Consider the following 18,565-nt stretch of genomic DNA (forward strand, 5'->3'; position numbering starts at 1 on the left):
CTAGCGGAGGAGGGAGGAGGGAGGAGGGGCGGACGGAGGAGGAGGGAGGAGGGGCGGCCGGAGGCGGGGAGAGGAGGGCGCGGTGGGAGGAGGAGGGAGGAGGGTGCGATGCGAGGAGGAGGGAGGGAAGGAGGGAGTACCTCGGTGGATGACGGACGACGGCGGCGGCGGCGGACGACGGGTATCGGCACGGGCGAGAGTGACTGAGAGGGAGACTGAGTGAGAGAGGGTCGGCCACGTGGGAAGGATAAGGTAGGGTTAGTAGTAGCGCGTGTGCGAGAAAAGAGCTACAGCTAAGGAGAATAGCAGTAGCGCTGGGCGAGGATACGCGCTACTGCTAAGTTGGGCTAGCCATGTGCGCCCAGTTCAAACATAGCAGAAGCGCTTTTTGCTAGTACGCGCTACTGCTAAAGTTATAGCAGTAGTGCGGTTTATTTACGTGCACTGCTACTAAGTAGCAGTAGCGCATGATTTTGTCCAGCGCTACTGCTAAGATGTTGTGTATAAGGTTTTCCCTAGTAGTGCCTCCCTCATCTACATAATAAGTTGGGGATGCTTTGGTAACTTCTGGTTCCCACCACCACACGGCACCCCCATTTCCTCTCCCCCTCCCGCAAATATGACTAACTTCATTGCACCAGAGCATCTTACATCACGACATCCGTACTTCATCGGCCTTTCTTCCCCTCCCCTCTCGAAACTCTAGACTGCTCATCCACCGGCGTACCAGAGCCCATTCACTGCCAGCGGCGTCCACCTCGCCGGATCTGCTTCTGCGGCCGCATCTACCCTCCCCGCGTCCACTAGAAACAAGTAGACTGCTCATCCACCACTGTACCACAGCCCATTCAGTGCCGGCCTTGTCCACAACGTCGGATCTGCTTCGCTGATACTCTCGTCAACCGCAGCGCATCTGTAGCATCTCATTCGTACTCCCCACCGGAGACGCTTCGTCCACACCTCCCGGAGCCGCCCCACCGACGCCCCCGTCGACGGCCTCTGATCCTCTTCCCCGACACCTTCCTCAACCCTACCGAAGCCGCTTCGCCGACACCATCGTCAACCCTACCAGAGTAGCTTCGCCTATACCATTCTCAACCCTACCAGGGCCACTTTGACAACTCACAAGTCCACGGACACAGACCCGCTTCGTCGCACCCTCATCCAACCTACCGGAGCAGCTTTTGACGCCCCGTCCATGGCCGCAGATCCGCATCGTCGACACCATCCTTAACCCAACCACCGGAGCAGCTTCACCGACACCCTCGTCCACGGCCACAAATCCGCTTCGCACACACCGTAGTCCACCCTACCGGAGCCGCTCCACAAACACCCTACTCGACGGTTCTAGATCTCCTTACCGGACCCCGACAGCCAGCGTAGCATCATCACCCTTGACGTTTCTAACCCGATTCCCACCATCTGGCAAGATGCCAAGCACCCGCCACGGCCTAGGTACTTCACCTTTAAACCCGTCCAGCATCATCTGCCCGATGTACTTCAAATATACTAACATGTCGCTATTACCTGTTATGCAGTTGGCAAAAACTACAAGGACGATGTTTCTTATGGATCTAACAGCTTGGCCAACCAAGATCCTGGACTGAGGCATTGCTATGATCTTGTAAGTGCGTCTCTCTCTCTCTTGTATTGTTGTGTGCCTACCTGCGTGCTTTGCTAGGATTTTGACCAGTAATCCCTTTGTGCAGACAATGATTTCTACTACTGGCTGCTAAATTAGATATGTAGAGGTCATACATGATACTACCTCGTACCTCTGTTCCTAAATATAAGTCTTTCTAGAGATTCCACTATAGGCTACATACGGAGCAAAATAAGTGTATCTACACTCGAAAATGCATCTATATACATCTCTATGTGGTCCATACTGGAATCTCTACAAAGACATATATTTAGGAACAGAGGTAGTACATTACACAAAATCGTAGGTGGCATGTAGGAATTCCAGTGGACTACATTAGGCTCCCTTAGAATGTGTGCTAGTCCAGCACACAGAGTCATGGCTAGTTTATTCTACGCACACAATCGTTAATTGGTGGTTTAAATATGCGCAAGGGATATGCAATGTATTATCATGTAGAGATGTCTGAAATTAGCTGCATCAACTGATACGTCTCCAACCTATCTATAATTTTTTATTGTTCCATGCTATTATATTATCTGTTTTGGATGTTTAATGGGCATTAATAAGCTCTTTTATATTATTTTTGGGACTAACCTATTAACCGGCGGCCGAGTGCCAGTTTTTGTTTTTTTGCCTATTTCAGTGTTCCGCATAAAAGGAATACCAAACAGAATCCAAATAGAATGAAACCTTCGCGATGATCTTTCTTGGACCGAAAGCAAACCAGGAGAATTGGAGTGGAAGTCTGGAACTCCGTGAGGCGGCCACGAGGCAGGAGGGCGCGCCCAGGGGGTAGGCGCGCCCCCACCACTACAAAAAAATACACTTCCGTGATGATACGTGTTTGTCACAGTAGGTCGCGTTTTTTGTCATGCATGTACATCCATGACGATTTTATGACAGAATCAAGATAGTCATACCTGTGCTATCGTAGAAGTGTTCCATGACATTACCAAAATTATCATCACGGAAGTGTCCCCTTCCATGACGATAAATCGTGCGTCACAGAAGTGCTTTCGTCAAGGGTGACCGACACGTGGCATCCACCATAACGGGACGCCGTTAAGCTATCGGGTCGGGTTTTGGATCCGATAACCCGTTAACAGCCCCGACCAATGGGGATTTTCCACGTGTAAAATCATCATTTGCTAGAGGAAACATGTGTCGGCTCATCGTTGGGATAGATGTCGTCCACTCATTCGACGGAAGGCGCCTATGATACGTCCACACGTGGCACGACCCAACAGAGGCCCATTCCTGTGAAAAGGCCGGCCCGTTTGACTTGGTCAAAAGGTGGCGGGCCGGCCTATGGAAAGCCTGTTAACGGCCTGTTCGTATATAGCCCATTTACAGCCCGCTAACCCAAGGCCCGTTACACCCTATCCGAGTTAGGCCCGGTAGCGTCATCTGGGCCATCCAATATGATTCCAGCCCATTTTCACTTGTGACGCATGTATGGCCCATGACGTCTTTCGGCCCATATGAGGCCCTATGTAACTCTTGGCCTATTAATGACCCGTGGTGAAACTGGCCCGTAATGAACAGTGTATCACTTTATACCCATTAACGACCCGTTATTCCGTTGGGCCGTTTCCAGCCCATGTTATCTTTCGGCCTTCTCAGAGCCCATTATTCTTGGGATCATTTCTAGCATTCATTTACTTACGGCCCATTACTGTCATTTTTTGCTTGTGGGCCAAATTCAGCCCGTGGTTACAGTCGGCCAGTTCGTGGTCCGTTAATACGTTGGGCTGTTTTCATAGAGTCATCAAATACGGCCTATTAATGATGGCCCGTTATGGTCGGCCCATGAACGGACGATTCCAAATCTAGCCCGTTTACGGCCATAATACGATCTGTTTGGCCCATGTTTGGCCAATCGATCATACGGCCATATAAGGCCCATCGATGATACGGCCACAGAAGGCCCATTGTTTCTACAGCTCGTAGAAGGCCCATTGTTTCTACAGCCCATAGAAGGCCCACTGTTTCTATGGCCAGTAGGAGGCCCAGTGTCACTATAGTAAATATTAGCCCATGGTTATTATGGCCTAGTTTTAAAAAATAGGTTATTGCAGCCACTAGCTAACCGCGGAAAAAGAACTGCAATGACTACACGCAAACAAATAAACAAGACAACAAGGAAATAAATAAGCAAGCAACTAACACTAGGCTATCACGGCTATTACACATATTACATCCACTGGGCATCAAAGTTCGCCACCAGTGCAAATATAGGGAACAAAGCAGCATATCATATACACTGGTTGTCAAAGTTGGCGACCAACGCAAATAAACGCCGCAGCAAAACAAATCCAGAACTGAAACCACTTCAGAAGATCTCAAGAAACAATATCCTGGGTACCCATAATGCTGGCAAGATGCTTAGCAAGCTTATTAACTTTCTCCTGTTTGGCGCTTAAATCCTCCAGCACTTGCTGTTGCACTAGAAAATATGCATCTGAATTCTGAAGGGACTTCCTCAGTCCTTCAGCTTCCTGTCGCAGCACATCTGATCGATGTCTTTCAACTTGAAGTTGAGACTCAAGAAGACAAACTGATTCAGGCAGCGAGTTCGAAGAGCTTGTGCCAGCAGTAGTGGCCAGTAACTCGAACACTACATCAAGACAGGACTTTTGGGTTCCCTCACTTTCGTCAAGATAGTTTTTATCAGCTTTCTTGGAGACCAACAGGGATGTCTCACTATCTTGAACCTTATCTGCATTACTTCCTTTACCATTGGATAACGCGGTACTGTTCTCCAATATTTTGTCCGCATTCTAAAAGAGAAACAAGAAGACACATCACATGTTTACCATGTTGTATATGAAACTCATTTTGGTAAATGAGTTCAGTAGTAAAGTGGACAGGATAACGGCATGAAACAAACATATATTTATGTACCATGGTCACTTTATGGTCTATATCATTCTAGTTTTTGTTGCCAAATCAAGATAGAGACACAGTTCAAATAATATTTGTTCAAGACAAAGCAGAATAGACAGAATATAAGTGTGGGTAACTATAGAGCAATAACAACACTTGTAATGTGCATGACATGAGAACATAACTGTTTATTCAATTGAAACTGAAATCAACATAGAGCAGGTTACAACAGCAAACCAGTTAAAGAAACAGGTTTAAAACATGCCTGTTGCGCCATTGGAGTTTCAATTCCATCCTTCAAATTTGAAAATAGTTGGTATGAGTAAATACAGTAATGCAAGAACAAAGGAGTATGAACCATAGCTACAGAACCTGACCTGAGAACAAATCTTCTTCTCCTTTAAGCATTGAGTTGGGATTCGGAGTGGTGGTCCTCGTGCTTTGGGCACTGTAGTTCCCTTACTAACTGCTCGTGTTCGGGTGCTCTGTGGTGGAGACGGTGCTGTGTCAACTGGAACTGGGTTACTATCTGCCGGGGTTGGGGTTAGAAGGGGTGTAGCTGGTTCTCTGTCCAACTGGGTAGGGGTACAATCTGCGAGAGTCTGGGTTATGTGTGGTGGATCTGGTCCTTGGGCAAGTACAACTGTGGTTCTATCTGCATCAACTGGTAGCACTATCTTTTCTGAAGACCGTGTTGTTACTCCCTTAGATACTGCCATCACACTCTCCAATTCAAATGGCTGATAAACAAGAAAAGTAATTGAAAGTATAGACATTGTATGATAGACAGGTGCAATGGATAGTGGGGAATAAAAGAGGGCATGAAATAATTCATATTTATGTTGTCTAACCAAACAGGATGGCATGACACAATTTCACATATATGATGGCTAACTAAATAGGATAGCATGACACAATTGCGCATTATGATGGCTAACTAAAAAAGATGGAAAGACATAGTTCAAAATATGAGACTATGTAAACAGGATGAGATGACATAACTATATAATGTGTTTATTAAATAGGTTGGCATGCCATAATTCACATACATTCACGGATAGAATGCAATAATTCAAAATATGATGACTGTAAACACTAAACAGGATGAGATGATATAACTATATGATGTCTTTATTAAATGGGTTGCCATGCCATAATTCAGATAGATGATGTGTATGTACTATGTAAACATGATGTCATGATATAATTCAAATATATGATTTATATAGTAAGCAAGTAAGTAGATGGCAATCCATATATGATGTAAAAACTAAGAAATGCAAGACAACATGCATGACATGGGTAATATAACCCTGCCAAGTTTGAGCATAGACCTCAGGGGGAAATAGGACTGGTCATCAGTCTCTGAATCCTCCTCTGAGGAGCTCTCTGTAACCAGCAAGATGTTTGCTTTAGCAGGTAGCATTGTCTGCTCTGAATACCTTGTTTTCACTCCAGATACTTCCATCACCGCTTCAAATGGCTGATGCACAGGAAGAGTAGTTGAATATACAAACGTTGCCGACAAATGGAACATGTAATACAAAAAAATGACAGCATGATATAATTTACATACATGATGATTGGCTAAACAGCATGGCATTGCATAATTCACATATATAATGCCTTTGCAACAAGATAGCATTGTATAATTCACATATATAACGTCTTGCAACAAGATGGCAATGCATAATTCACATATATGGTAATTAGACACTGAACAGGTGGCATTCACACAAAGCATGTCCAAACTAATCAAATGACATAGCAATGCGAGACACCATACGCACGATATGAGCAACATAACCCTGCCAAGTTAGAGCATACACCTCGGCGGGAATAGGACTGGTCATCTGTCTCTGAATCCTCCTCTGAGGAGCTATCCGTAACCAGCGAGATATGCGCTTCGTTAGATAGCATAGTCTGCTCTAAAGACCTTGTTTTCACTCCAGAATTTGCCATCACCGTGTCAAATGGCTGATGCACACGAAGAGCAGTTGAATGTACTAACATTGTTGACAAATGTAATATGTAACGAAAAAAAAGGATGGCCTGATATAATTTACATATAAGATGACTGGCTAAGCAGGATGACATTGCAAAATTCACATATATGATGCCTGGCTAAACAAGATGGTGTTGCATAATTCACATAAACGATGAATAAACTAAACAGATGGCATTCGCACAAAGGATGTCTAAACTAAGAAGATGACATATTTGATGTATAAAGTAAGCAATGCAAGACACCATATGCATGATATATCCAACATCAGCATGCCAAGTTAGAGCGAAGACCTCAGGGGGTAAATAGGAGTTGTCTTCTCCTTCTGAATCCCCCTCAAAATAGATATCTTCCTCTCAATTACAATCTGAAATGCGTGGAGGGGGGCTGCCTTTGCTCCTACCATGGAGCGACGTCTGCATGAAATTTTATTGCCACGCAAGACTCGTCTCTTTTGCTCGACATGTTCAGTTCCATTGTTTACAATAACTGTCATGCATAGGAATAAAACATAGTGAGATTATGTAAGGAGTGCATGTAGAAATCCAGAGTGATGGTAGCAACCTGTGGATAGACCCAAAACCAATAATAGCAGGCAGATAATGTCTTCAGTTAAAAAATACAGATAATGGCTTCTTTACTATTTGTTTCCCAGCCAACATGAAACTCATAGTAGACACCGGAGATTAACCAGATAGTAGATAGATACTATTGATAGCGGCCCCGATATGTACCCCACAACCATTTAAAAACTCAAGTTTGACCATTAGTTTGGAGCTGACTCCGAGTCTAATCGGTGAACAGGACGATAAAGTAGCATGTAATATTAAGCGATGCATAACGTAAGCAGACATGAAAGAGTGCGACCTCTCTTGCGGACCTGTGTAGTCCTCGAGGTCATCTGCTCGGTTGATGATGGTAATGCAGTTTTCATGGCTGCTAGCGGTGGGGAAGAAGAACTGAGGCGGCGAAAGATAGTCTGGAGGCCGGATCCCTGTTGTGCTGGACCCTTCTGTCATTGGAGCAGCTGAGCTGGGGTGGACGACGGTGCAGCAGGAGCGGGACAAACCACGCAAGGTTTTCTTTGACAACTATCTGTAAGAGAAGTAATTCTGTAAGGGCTCGTTTGAATTGGAGGATTCCAACAATGTAGGGATAGGAAATAGACATGAATAGGATAGGAATGCACGTGCAAAACAGAGAATTTAAAAACACAGGATTTCTGCCAATCTGGGTGTTTGATTCACAACAATTGGAAGATCACAGGATGCAAAGAAGCATGGTGAGATTAAGTCAAACCACAAGAAAATGTATGGTTATAATGCTATTATGCTACTATCTCTTAGTCTTGTGCTTCATGAATAGGAATTTGAAAAGGGGGACAAGTGAAAATTAAAATTCCTACGTTTTTTCTTTCAAGGAGACACTAAAGGAACAAATCCGTGTGCTCAGTGGACAATATATATAACATGTAGAGTAAAAAAGAGATGCAACAAGTGTACAACCTCTTTGGCGAAGCCATGTCGATCTCAGCGTGATTGGGTTGGCCGGTGAGGATGCTCCGGATGACTTTGCTGTCGGAGGAGGGGAAGAAGATCTTAGGCGTCTGGAGATGGAGCCCGAGGTACTGCTCCGCTGTGATGGAGGGTTTCGTCGTTGGAGTAGCTCCGGTGAGTTGTATGATGCCGAGGCTAAAGCAGGACAAGAGAGACAACGAACAACGTTAACCTGAGTGGAATTCTAATAGCATCTCCAATACATGACGTAAAATACATAACCACAAAGTGCTAGATGTAAAATACATCAGCCGCTCATCTCTAAACATAACTATCGAAACTGAACTTAACTGTCGAAACTGAACTTAACTATCGAAACTGAACTTAACTATCGAAACTGAATTTTGCTGTCGAAACTGAATTTTGCTGTCGAAACTGAACACACTAGCAAGGTGAGGCTACACGTCGGTTGACTGACTTTTTCATCTTTGGTCAGTCGATTTTACAGCCATTGGATACGAAATCAAGGGCCTGTGGTTCATCATCAACCTCCACCCCCCTGAGCCGCCAGCCACCACCGGCCAAACAGCAGGCCCCCGCCGCCCGCGGCCGGCGGTGTGCCACCCCGCCCACCCCGAAAACACTCCCCACCGCCGGTCCGCCGCCGCCCCGGCCATCCCTCTAGGCCCCCCGTGCCGAGCTTTTTCTCCGGCGATCCCCATGCCACCGCCCCGCCAACGCCCCGCCACCGCCGGCGACCACCGCCCCCATCCTGAGCCCTAAGATAGATAGTGGGGTACCTCTCCGGCGTGCCCCCCTCCCCACTGTGGCTGGTTCTTCCTTCACCCCGGCGAGCCCCCCTTGAAAATCGACTAACCCAAAAGTCGATTCAGTCAATTGAAGTGTAGCTAAATCGGAGCAGCATCGCATGCAAGAGCAAGAGCGAGAGCAGCAGTGCGAGCAAGAGCAATAGCAAGAGCAGACCAGGTAGGGGACCGAGAGCAAGAGCAGAGCAGCAGCGCGAGCGAGAGCTAAAGCAGCAGCAGCTCCTATTGATGTGGACGTCGCCGCCGAGGGAGCGACTCCATGGAGGAAGTGTCCAGCGACGCCGCCGTGGACGGAGCCGCGCCGTGTCGGCTCGGGACCGAGCGCCGGCAGCACCGTGAGATCAAATCAAGAAGAAAATGCGGCAATTAGTGTACAACCTCTTTGGTGGCTCCGATTAGGCCGCAACTTCATCTGAGGAAACGGTGATGATGATGCTCTTCCGGTGGTGCAGGTGAAGATGGTGGTGTGGGAATGGAGGTGGCGCGAAAGACGAGGGGAACGTTGGGGCAGCTCCTTGGAGGTGGAGGACGGGGTGGCTGAACCGGCGGGACGATGAGATCGACGACGAATCCTCATCCGGTACGGTGGATGAGGTACATCGAGGTGTTGCTGTGGACGAAGTCATTGGGGAAGAGGCTCCAGCTGGGTGGCGGACGGAGCAGGGTGTGGGGTTTCGTCGCGGGTTTTCGCGGCCTCGGTGTACGAATGGGTAGGCGGATGGGATGGCAGTGGGGAACCATGGCTTAGAGACGCGCTTGTCCAAAATGTGGGGTAAGTTACGAAAGTACCCCCACCGATTTGAGGCGGTTCTTTTGGTTCAGGGGTACCACGGGCATTTCACGTGTCGAGATTTCACAGGAGGTGGGAGTTTTCGCGCGCATTGTAATTTCGGAATAGCAAGGCGTGGGTTGAGATGGAGGGAGTTGTCGGAGCACAACGAGACAAAGATATATCTTAAATATTTCGGGCTAACAAGGCGCGGGTTGAAATTTCCGGACAAGCCTAACATGTACTGTACCAAATCAATGCGCACTACAAATGTCATCCAAAACTTTGAATTCATGTTATGTTCAATTAAAATATTTCGCTACGTGTATAATGCATGCAACCTACTACTCAAATGAACGTTTTAGTGCATTCCAAACGTATATACTACCGCTTCAATATGAACTAAATTTGAATTCCTTTCTCTATTTGAATAAGATCTACAGTAATGATTGTTGTGAAGTCAAAGCATTTGAATTCGTTCCTCTGTTTTAATAAGATATACAATCATCATTGAGGGAGTCCTGGATTAGGGGGTCTCCGGACAGCCGGACTCTATCCTTTGGCCGGACTGTTGGACTATGAAGATACAAGATTGAAGACTTCGTCCCGTGTCCGGATGGGACTCTACTTGGCCTGGAAGGCAAGCTAGGCAGTACGGATATGTATATCTCCTCCTTTGTAACCGACCTTGTGTAACCCTAGCCCCCTCCGGTGTCTATATAAACCGGAGGGTTTAGTCGGTAGGACAACATACAATCATACCATAGGCTAGCTTCTAGGGTTTAGCCTCTCTGATCTCGTGGTAGATCTACTCTTGTACTACCTATATCATCAATATCAATCAAGCAGGACGTAGGCTTTTACCTCCATCAAGAGGGCCCGAACCTGGGTAAAACATTGTGTTCCCTTCCTCCTGTTACCATCCGCCTTAGACGCACAGTTCGGGACCCCCGACCCAAGATCCGTCGGTTTTGACACCAACATTGGTGCTTTCATTGGGAGTTCCTCTGTGCTGTCGCCAGAAGGAAGGATGTCTCATCTCGTCTTTAAAGATGGTACTTCTGTCGGGGGAGCTTTGGCTGTCGGCCAAACTCTCCGGCTAGGCGGGTTCATCATGACCGCCTGTTCGGCCGCCGCACCGATGATGACTTCTCGGGTCATCGAAAACAGCCTCCACGTCAAATCGGCACTCGCCGAACAGATGGATCCAATGGAGCTCGCCTCCTTAAACGATCTCTTAGATCGCATCGCCGCCTTGGGAGTCACTATGGACTATGATCGGATTGGGCTTAAACCCGACCAAAGGGAGATTAACTCTCCACCGATCACCCATCATGTTGCAGTGGTGGAGGAACAATGCGGCGACCTTTCCTCTATCTTGAGGACCAATTTTGTTCGGATTCCCGAGCTCTCTGAGTCGGACGCCCGTTTGCGGGAGGACAACATCCAACCCCTGAACCTTGAGTCAGGCAGCGGACTGGGATTATCGGGTAACACCCCGGAATCGGAACTTCCAAAATTGGAAACTCCTCGGCCCCTGGATCCCAGATCGGGAGTGGGTTCGGATTCAATTCAACCCACCCACCCAAACATAAGCGATCTTTCTCACATCAGGCAAGAGCCCCAGGAAACAGTACATCACTATTGCGCCAGATTCCTCCTTGCAATGAACAAGGTTAAGGACTGTCACGAGGAAGACGCAATCTCATTTTTCTACAGTAATTGCACGGACAAGGGAATCCTTAACGCGATAAATCACCGTGATATAACACGCTTCGCTGATTTGGCGTCCATAGTACGAAAGTACTGTGCGATGGAAAGTGCCTGGAAAACTGAAACAAACTTTTGTGATAATCCGGCCCTGAATACAAACCCAGTCCGAAATAAAAGGGTGCATTATCACAATACACCTGGGTCAACTACGAAAAAGCAAAAACCCTCTACAGGGCATGGAACCGTACTGGAGGGATGGCTCAACGGACCCTGCAAAATTCATAGCACAGCGGATACAATACCAACGCACAGCCTTAGAGCATGTTGGATACTCCGGCAGGTGGCCAAAAGTGGTGAGGTTCTTCTTATCCCAAATACCATAGAGCACCATCCCTTGGATAGCAATACGGTGTTAACAGTGTTCGAGACCTTCGCGTCAAATAATAGGCGCAAGCGAACACTCTGCAGCATGGCTGAAATCTGGCACGCAGCAGCAATAAATCCATGGAGGGACACAGCTATTACCTTCAATGCCAGTGACGAACCTAAATTCCGAACAGCCCGAGCACCAGCTGCACTGGTCCTCAGTCCAATCGTGGACGGCTTTCGACTCACTAAAGTACTCATGGACAGCGGCAGCGGACTGAACCTCATCTATGAGGAAACTCTTCAAAAGATGGAAATAGACCGGAACCGCATCGAGCAAAGTAGTACAACCTTTAGAGGAATTATCCCCAGCGAGGAAGCACGCTGTGTTGGGAAAATCACAGTAGATGTGGTATTCGGCACGCCGGACAATTACAGGTCCGAAGAAATTACATTCCAAGTGGCCCCATTCAACAGTGGCTATCACGCTCTTTTAGGACGGGAGCCGTTTACAATCTTCCAAGTCGTACCCCATTACGGGTACATGAAGCTTAAAATGCCCGGGCCCAACAGAATCATCACTCTCGCCAGTGATCCGGACACAGCACTCGGCGCCGAAAACAAAACAGCCGCTTTGGCCCTCGAGGCATTATCCGAAGCCCTCTCGGCCGAGGAATTAACCATGCTATGCTCCACAGTGGACAGGGACGACGTGATACTCGACAAGAGATCCAAGTCCACCTCTTTTAAACCACCGAATGAAATAGTCAAATTCCAAGTCCACCCAATGGACCCTACAAAAACAACCTCCATCAGGGCACAGTTAAACCCCGTTGTGGACGCCGCACTACAAGAGTTCCTACGCGAGAACTGGGACATAATCGCCTGGCATCCCTCAGACATGCCAGGAATCCCACGCAGGCTGGCCGAGCATAGCCTCAATATCCTAAAGGGATTCAAGCCGGTCAAGCAAGCTCTTCGGCGTTTCTCCGAACCTAAGAGACAGGCCATGGGAGAAGAACTAGCCAAGTTATTGGAGGCCGGATTCATCAGAGAAATAAAACATCCGGACTGGCTAGCAAACCTGGTGATGGTACCAAAGAAGGACAAATCCTGGCGCCTTTGTGTCGATTTCAAAGACCTCAATAAAGCTTGCCCAAAGGAGCCCTTCCCCCTCCCATGCATCGATCAAATTATTGATGCTACCGCAGGACACGAGTCATTGTGTTTCCTCGACGCATACTCCGGTTACCACCAAATCAAGATGGCGGAGTCCAACCAAGACGCAACGGCATTCATCACACCATACGGTCCCTTCTATTTCAACACAATGCCTTTTGGGCTCAAAAACGCCGATGCAACATATCAGTGCATGATTCAGACATGCCTGGAGAAACAAATTGGCAAAACAGTAGAGGCATACGTAGACGATGTGGTCATCAAAACCAAACACGTCGAATCTTTGATAGACGACTTGAGGCTCACATTCGATAACCTCCGAACATATGACATCAAGCTCAATCCGGAAAAATGTGTTTTCGGCGTACCAGCCGGAAAGCTCCTGGGATTCATTGTCTCAAGTAGAGGTATTGAAGCTAATCCGGCCAAAATCCGAGCATTGTCACAGTTGGCTACCCCAACATACCTCAAACAAATCCAGAAGTTAACTGGATGCGTGGTGGCTCTAAGCCGCTTTATCTCCCGCTTAGGAGAAAAGGCTTTACCCCTCCATCGCCTCCTTCGGCGCACCAAACACTTCAAGTGGACGGACGCGGCCACAGCCGGATTGTAAGAAATAAAGGCCATTTTGGCAACCAACCCAATCCTGGCCGCACCAAACATCGGCGAACCAATGCTATTATACATTGCGGCAACTCATCAAGTTGTAAGCGCGGTGCTCGTTGTCGAACGGGAAGAGGACGGACACAAATTCCCTCTTCAAAAGCCGGTATATTATGTATCCACTGTCCTCACTCCATGCAAATCACGGTACCCGCATTACCAAAAGGTAGCATACGCGGTATTCATGGCATCGCGGAAACTGCGACACTACTTTCAAGAGTGTTCGATTACAGTAGCCTCGGAAGTGCCACTTAATGATATTATAAACAACCGCGACGCTACGGGCCGGATTGCCAAATGGGCCATTGAGCTACTCCCATTCAACATAACATACAAACCTCGACGAGCCATCAAATTGTAAGTATTGGCCGACTTCGTCGCCGAATGGATGGAGGCCGAACTCCCTAAAGAGTACGGCGCATACTCCAATTGGATCATGCACTTTGACGGTTCTAAAATGTTGGCCGGTCTAGGGGCTGGCGTCGTCCTGACGTCCCCAACCGGAGATACCGTTCGGTACATACTGCAAATATTGTATATAGACTCCAACAATGCAGCCGAATACGAAGCTCTATTGCATGGTCTTCGGATGGCAGTCTCCATGGGCATTCAACGCCTGGAGGTGCGTGGGGATTCAAACCTCGCAATATCCCAAATAAATGGAGATTTTGACGCCAAGGATCCGAAAATGGCGGCCTATCGAAACGCCGTCCTAAAAATGTCAGCTCGGTTCGAGGGACTCAAATTTCACCATGTGGCTCGGGAAAACAATCAGGCGGTGGATATCCTCGCCCGCATCGGCGCAAAACGCGACGCGGTCCCTCCCAACATATTTTTGGAAAGGCTTTTCAAGCCATCCGTAGTATGGGAAGGGGACACCGGTAATAGTCCGGACCCGGCCAAACTACCCGATACCGAACTCTCTAACACAATCAGAGGCTCCGCCACTGAAATAACACCTTCAGCCCACGAAATAATGGCCATTATTGCCCCGTGGACAGAACCATTCCTGGCCTACCTAACTAGACAGGAACTTCCGGAGGACCAAAATGAGGCACGCTGCATAGTGCGGCGATCCAAGGCCTACAGGGTCCATGAGGGAGAACTGTACAAGAAAAGCACTACCGGAGTCCTTCAAAGGTGCATCTCCGAAGAGGAAGGGCGGAATCTTTTGGTAGAAATTCACGCCGGACACAGCGGTCATCACACCGCAGCCCGGGCTCTTGTAAGCAAGGCCTTCCGTACATGATTCTATTGGCCAACGGCCCGGGCAGATGCACAGGACTTGGTCCAACGTTGCGCCGGTTGCCAGCTCTTTGCAAATCAAAGCCACATGCCACCCACCGCCCTCCAAACAATCCCCATCACATGGCCCTCTGCGGTCTGGGGGCTCGACATGGTTGGACCCCTTAAAGGGGGAACCCACAAGAAAAAAAATACTTATTGGTCATGGTGGATAAATTCACCAAATGGATAAAGGCCAAACCAGTTAAAACAGCCGAATCCGGACCGGTGATAGAGTTCATATCAGGGGTTGTACACCGTTATGGCGTCCCCCATAGAATCATCACTGATAATGGCACGAACTTCATGGCCGACGAGGTGAAACTCTGGTGCAGCAAAATGGGCATCAAGCTCAATTATGCCTCAGTCTATCACCCACAAACCAACGGCCAAGTCGAGCGAGCAAACGGTCTTATAATGAGCGGCATTAAACCTAGATTAGTGCGTTCCTTAACAGAGTCTAACACACACTGGGTAGAGGAGCTCGACTCCGTACTCTGGGGGATGCGGACCACGCCGAATCGTAGTACCGGATATACACCTTTCATTATGGTGTACGGCGCAGAGGCAGTCTTGCCCTATGACATAATTCATGACTCACCTAGAGTGCGCATGTACGAAGAAAGAGAAGCCGAGCTTGATCGGCAGGACAGTATGGAAACCTTGGAGGAGGAGCACGATGTAGCCAAAGCCCGTTCCACATTTTATCAGCAACAGGCTCGCAGATACCAAAGCAGAGAAGTACGGGCCAAAACTTATAATGTTGGCGAACTAGTTCTACGCCTGCCGGATAAGAAAAAGAACAAGCTTGAGCCCAAATGGGAAGGTCCCTTCATTATTGACCAAGTTCTGACCGGTGGAGCATACCGACTGCGGGATGCATCGACTAGTCGACTCGAGCCAAACCCATGGAACACGGCCAGGCTCCGAAGATTCTACGCCTAGCGCCGGACTCTATGTTAGTCCCCTCCCTTTGTCCATTTTTCACAAATGCATTATCTGTCTTGTTTTACTTTCTTTCTTTCTTTTCTTATTTCTCTAGGCCTTCAAGGGTCACCTTGTGCCTTGTTCGCACATGACAGATGCGCTAGCCGCACTCTTCATACCTGGGGGCTTCTTTCACAAAAGCTTAAATTATTTATCCGGGCTTCAGGCCGAACACATGTGTTATACTTTCGCATGTACCTTTTTTCACCATTATATGCATCGATATGACTTAATTTTTGGCCAAGCTGGGTCGCCTGGCTCTTGTATTTATGCCCTACATTCCCGTTAATTCGGCTAGGGCATAAGGGGAGCACCTCTGTGATTGTTACCGCCGGGTCAGCCGGATGTGTACCTCAGACTGGGTGAAGCCGAAAGCTAGCGTTCTTAAGGGAATATTTGGTCGGTGAACAAAAGATGATTTTTTATTTTTCATATCTTCCCCCAGATGTTTTTCCTGCGTTTCCTATCGCAGTCCGGACATGCACTTTAGGGCATGCTTGCACAGGGAAAGGAACCCTTAACGGAACTATTCTCCCTGGAAGATGTTTCTTACTACCCATGTAATATAACATAACTAGTTGGGCACTTGTCTGATAAAGCACTAATGAACCCTACGCCTAGTCTCCACGCATACCCCTGTTCTTATATAACTGAGTGGGTATTCGGATACACTCCGGACTATTGGGCCCGGAGGCTAAAGCGAAAAGGTCTGCAATGACAAATGATCTACAATCCGGCTAGAAGGCATTATACATGTCACTTCAATTACATAGTCATGCAGACTGACTAAATTCTTCTTCTATACCATCCAACAGGCGGTCTAGCTTACAATCCTGTTGGGAATACTTTGCGGCTAATTCTACTTGCCCATAAACTAAGCTAGCGGGAATCTCTTTTTCGTCAGGCCCCACAGGTCCGACCTCGGCCATGTGATTTGGGTCTGCTTTGGTATACCGCGTCTTCACCATGGCCCAGGCTTCTTTGGCACCCTGTCGGCAGGCTGATAACTTCCATAATCGGAAGCGCCACCGTGCTCCTTTGAGCTTCTCCGCAAGCTCCACAACACCCTCTGGCAGAGAGACGGACGGCCACAAGACCTGGGCAACACCCTGCATCACCTGCCGAACTTGTTCGTGCAGATGTGATAGCTCAGACAAAAGATCACCCGTAGACCCGGGCATTTCCTCTGCGGGACGACCCGCCAGCATACCTACAGACATAACGCTGTTAGTCGGCTTCTTCGTCGAATACCTTTAAAGGATTCGTTCAAGCACTTACTAAAAATGCCGCGTCGAAGCCTCTTATTCTCCTTCTCAGAGTCTGCAAGCTGGCTCCGAACGTCTTTTAGTTCCATGTTCAGCCTTATATGGCCGTCTTGGAGATTGTTTTTCTCCCGCCTAACCTCAGTCAGCACGCGTTTGCCAGCTTCTAGCTGTCGCATAACATGTTGGTCCTCCGGATTCATCTGCAAAATCTACTGTTAGATTTGCAGCCACGCCGCGCACTATATGGTAACCATCATTTTTTAAATGTTACCAGCAGGAGGCTTTTTCTGTTCCTGCAATGCGGCAATAGCGGCCCGCAGTCGGGTCTTGCATTCCTCCAGCTCCTGGGACAGCCTAGTATTCTTCTCTGTAAGAACCTACACAATAAAGACGATCCTTAAATCAGTTCTGCTAACTGTTTCAAGTCTCAGTGGCTACTGATATATACAAATCGTCAGATTCACTCACCCGTACATCCTTCACATACTGATCCATGGCTCTGGCTAGACCATCTTGAGCGGCATGGAGGTACGCCTCTCTAGAATTAAAGGCATCAAACGCCTCTGGTGAGAAACAAGCGTCACGGAGTATGGCCCGGCGGCGCCTATGATTCATGGCACTTTCCACTTCTGAGTTTGTAGCAGATAACCTATCCACATCCTTTGCAGGGGGATTATCTGGCGCCTGCCCCATATCGGCTTCTGCCTCCGTGTCCGGTCCTGGTGCCCGACTGGTGGAAGCGTGATCGGCGACATCGCCGGACATATTCCGGCGAGCGTTCTTTCTGTTAAAGAAACACGGTCGTCATTATATTTTGAAAGAGACGACAACCACGGAGCGGGGTTTGTTGTACCTTTGCGTCGGCGTCTCCGTCCTAACCGCCTTCCTTTTTGGCCTACCCTGCCTCGATGCCTCCTGTTGGCGCGTTGCTGTAGGGCGTCCCGAATGCCTTCCCTGTAAAAAAGTCCATGTAAATATGGTGGGCGAAGTGTCCAAAAGGGGATCCTACCTTTTTGAGTTGGGACTTTTCGGTTCTTCTTACATGCGATGCAGGGAGCAGTCCGGGATAGTCGGCCGTAATGGCCACCATGGCATCGTCGCAGCTCAACTGATAGAACTGCCGGTTTATCAGCTCCACGGAGATAACCGGATCTTCTTCGAGTCTGGAGTCGAGGGCCCGGTCAGGGTCCTCCGGTTGTGGAGAAGGGCTGCTGACCTCCATTATGGCCTTTCGCAGCTCCTGCCGTAAATTGGCAAGGTGAATACCTACAATGGAAAATGCGGGAAGATGGAAATAAGGGGATATAGCTTACCCAGCTTGGAGGATTGTACATGGAGAATCCGTCCCGTGGCTTGATGCGGGTGAACTCCTCCTCCTCTCCCTTGAACAGTTCGGATAGAATTTTGGCTAATGCGGCAGCATCGCCCGGACCCTTACGCCCGTAGCGGGTGGCGTCATCCTCCCCGTTGAAACACCACA

Source organism: Triticum urartu, chromosome 5A (assembly GCF_056163025.1).
Source record: "Triticum urartu cultivar PI428250 chromosome 5A, HENAU_Tu73, whole genome shotgun sequence".
In the NCBI taxonomy this organism is placed as follows: Eukaryota; Viridiplantae; Streptophyta; class Magnoliopsida; order Poales; family Poaceae; genus Triticum; species Triticum urartu.